We start from the raw sequence: 3,939 nt of genomic DNA, 5'->3' as shown, positions 1-3,939 counted from the left end.
CAGGAAGAATTGTGGGGGCTACAGAAAAGGGGACAGTACTTGGGACAATCTACCCTAACTCACACCTCCTCCACAGGGTGCCTGGAAGACTCGATTGTTTGCCAAACAAGGTCCTCTTTATGTCTATAGTCATGGTCTCAGCGAGGATTTTCTCAAAGCCCACCAGTACAGTCCATGATACCTTGCCTGTGCCCACCTGGCCCATGTCTTCTAACTCGATCTCCACTTAAGTTCCACCGTAAAATAGTGTCTTCACTCTCCTTGAGTGACATGAAGTTGGGCTTCCACGCACTGGAAAGGGATTTCCTCTTGGCCGAGCCCTCGGAATTGTTCTCTTCATAGACCATGCGATTTCTTCAAGCTCCACCGTGCGCAGCGCCTCAGACCGGTTTGCATCCGAGTCACCCAGGAATCCGGCGAATCCAGGCGGCTGGGTCCACCCCCAGCGACTCCGATTCTCTAGGCTGGGGGGCAGGGGGGCGGGGCGCTGAGAATTTGCATTTCCAACACACTCCCAGGTTTCTTTACCTCTGGGAGCCCGTTTCTTTATTATTAAAACAGGGCTGTCAAGGAGATGAGAAAAAGGTGAGATATGTAAATATATTCAAAGCACTAAGCCCCTAACAGAAATTTAATAACTACTCTTTCCCTGGAAGGCGCACTGTGGGAAGAAGGCTGAGTCTTGAAGAGGCAGCAGAAATGAGCTGGGGAGGAAGGGAGTGAAGAAACAACAGTGCTGGGTGCTGGGGTGCATGGAAAACACAGACCATTGAGAAGCTGCCAGCAGCTCATGGGTCACATGTATATATGCAGGGACTTGATCATAAGGGCCTTTGTGCTGTTACACACACAGACACACACACACACACACACACACACACACACACACATACACACGCACACACACACACACACGCACACACACGCACACACACACACACACACACACACACCAGGCCAAAATGGAGTCACTTTTGCTAACCGAGTCGCCAAATCAAAACTCCATAACCAACAGCATTGCAGCGTCAGCCTCTCCCAGGGGTGGAGCTTGAAACCAATCTGACATGTCCTACTCAATCCTCAGGTGCAAGTGAGATCCACAGGAACAGATGAAATAGCCCTGAGGGCCGAATGCCGGGAACAGCAACATTTATGAGTAATCCCTAATGGAGCGCAAGTCAAGGTTAATGACACCGGGTGGGGCTCATAATATCGGTGAACAAGTAAACTCTGGTTTAAGCGGACATCAAGGTCTGCTTGATCAGTGGCACCCACAGCACCCAGTGCAGCACTCAGGCGGGAGAAGCAATGCAAGAAAACATCCCCCAGAGGCGACAGGGCCCGGCCGACGTGGCTCAGTGGTTGAGCATCAACCTATGAACCAGGAGGTCACAGTCCGATTCCCAGTCAGGGCACATGCCTGGGTTGTGGGCTCCATCCCCAGGGGGGGCCGTGCAGGAGTCAGCCAATCAATGGTTCCCTCTCATCATTGCTGTTTCTGTCTCCCTCTCCCTTCCTCTCTGAAACCAAGAAAAATATATTTAATAATAATTTAAAAAATAGGCCATAGGGACCATGCGGGGAGCTAGAGGGAAGACAGCTGATCATCATTAGGAGGTGAAGGCGATCCTCATATGCAGGTGAGCAGCGGCCCTTGTCCGTCGCCCTCTGCAGATGGGTCTGTTCTCTGAAATCTGTTGTGTGAGTGAGACTCCCCTGATGTGCCAAAGCCTAGAAATCATCTGGGAGAAAGACACTGAACCACGAGTCGTCACAGAAATAAATAACGTTCCCTTTCTTCTTCTTTAAGACAGTCAAGACCCCCACATGGGTCTGATTTCATCCGGCCCCAGCTCTCCTGCCGGGCTCAGCCGCACCAACATGGACCAGCAGGGTCCGTGCAGCCCAGGCCTGAGCGCTCGCCTTTCCTGCCACCGGTTCCTGGCCGGGCTGACCCGAGGAGGACAAATGACCCGCCAGCCAGGTAAGGGGAGCGAGGAAACTAGCCCGGGGTCTGCGCTCTTCCTCTGCGGGACAGACCCAGAGAGGAGGCCCAAGACTGGACCGCTGGAGGGGATTCCTGTAACCCTGTCTCCGCGTAGGGAAACCCAGTGCTTAGGAAAACACAAGCTATCAGATAAACGGGGACAATTTCAAATGTATTCCCCCCTTGAAGAGTGATGCAAGTAGCCGTTTATTCTCTCTCGTCTTAGGGAATACATTCTGCAGACAATCAGGCACCTGCCAGGGCCTGGACCTCCCCCGATAATGAACCGGCCTTTGTTATCCTCAAAGATGTTTTCTAAGAAAACCTGTGGCCCTACTCTTGGAAAAATGATTTCACAGAGCTTGGGCCTGGGTGTGGCCGCTCGGAAGGGGACGGGGCTCTGGTGGGACTGTCACAGGCTGAGAGAAAGTTTTCATCGGAAGGAACGGGAACACCCGTACTGGTGGAAATCCCGTCTCCGTAGACCTGTCCCTATTACGGCGGGTGGGGAGAAGCAATTCTGAGTCCATCAAGCTATTGAAACAGCCCAGCATCAGGGGAAAGGCCTCCTCAGAGGACACCCGGTAACACCTGTACACCTGTGCCTCCAGGAGTGCCTGGGGCTGGAACGAACTCTTCTCACAGGCGGCACCTGTGAGCCTTCTGGAAAGATTGGTTCCCGCCTGCCATGACTCCTGGGAATGCTAAGGCTCAAAGCTGTGCGTCTAAAGAGAAGATCTCCGAAGGCAGTGCCCCAAGGGAGGGAAGGCCTAAGGGGCCTGGTTCCCCGGAGGAGGGGGGCTCGGTGGGTGCTCCCTCGGCCCCATGGTCATGTCTGCAGTTCCCGCTGAGCTCCCCCAGGTGGGCCTGGCCCGGCATCTGCCCATCAGGCCCAAGCCCAACAGGAGTGAGACGGCTTCTCTCCCGCGTGGTTTCACAGTAGATGCATCTTCACAGGGAGGAACTGCTCGCACCAGTCCCTGGACCACCTGCCGGAGACGGAAAAGCTGTTCTCCCGGGTCAGACGCTGAATCAGTCCTGCTGGTGGGATGAGGTAAGAATTCGCTTGGGCGGCGCCAGAGCAATTGTTCTGCTTGTTTATTTGTTTGCTATGGGACATTTCCCCAAAGAAAACCCACAGGAGCACATTGTGTAAAGGCCCAGCTGGCCGGTGGCGTCGGGAGTCGGTTCTCTCGGTTCCCTTCCCTCCTGGGCTCCCCTGCCCCTCCGAGGCCTCCTTCGGGTCACCCAGGATCCCCAGGGATCCTCCATGAATATCGCTAAGTGTGGGCTCCCGGGCTGGATTCCTGCACAACTAGGCTCCATGAGCAAGGCCCCTTTCCAGCAGAGCCCGGCTCACTTCGTCTGGTCTGTCCTGTGCCTGCTGCTGCCCGGTGCCCCTGGGAGACCCCGGTACGAAGCCGAGACAACCCGGCAGCTCCCACCCAGGACGGGGGCTGTGGCGGGTCTCCTGGAATTCCATTCGTCCAGGCCCCGATCCAGTAAGAGCCTCGTGGCTTCCTCCTCTGACTCCCCCTAATATTCGTTGTCAGCAGCTATGAATAACACCCACATTCCAGAGCTACCCCAACGGACTGAATTGATCATCTCAGAATGAATGTCTGTAATACGTGCACCAAAAGCTAACCAGTGCGTTCTGGTGGGGGAGGAGGAGAGAAGGGCTACCTTATTTCCAAGCGTCTCGTGGCCACAACCCACTTGAGGTGCTGTCGTTGCTGCTCCTGAATAATGCAGAGGCAGGGTCACACGTGTCACGGAGGGAGCCTATAATTAACATCGGAGCACACGCATTAGACTCTAAATTGACTCTGCTTGTTCTTAAAAGGGTGGGGGGAGAGAGGGAGAGGGAGCTTGGCCTCGATTTTTATTCAGGGAAACAGCCTTTTGTGGTTTCATAATTTTTGTGAGGAGCCAAGAACACATTTAAGGTA

The 3,939-nt window shown here is 54.3% G+C and overlaps 1 long non-coding RNA gene across 1 annotated transcript; it reads left to right on the top strand.

The window, feature by feature from the left end:
* Window positions 1–1,563: 1,563 nt before the first annotated feature.
* On the top strand, window positions 1,564–3,043 carry LOC111823925. The gene is made up of 3 exons (XR_002827034.1): window positions 1,564–1,640; window positions 1,811–1,984; window positions 2,945–3,043. It is a non-coding gene; the product is annotated as an uncharacterized LOC111823925 (long non-coding RNA).
* Window positions 3,044–3,939: the final 896 nt, after the last annotated feature.

Source organism: Myotis lucifugus, unplaced genomic scaffold (genome assembly GCF_000147115.1).
Source record: "Myotis lucifugus unplaced genomic scaffold, Myoluc2.0 scaffold_744, whole genome shotgun sequence".
Lineage (NCBI taxonomy): Eukaryota > Metazoa > Chordata > Mammalia > Chiroptera > Vespertilionidae > Myotis > Myotis lucifugus.
The sequence above is the reverse complement of the archived record's forward strand: the minus strand, read 5'-3'. Positions and strand labels throughout refer to the sequence as shown.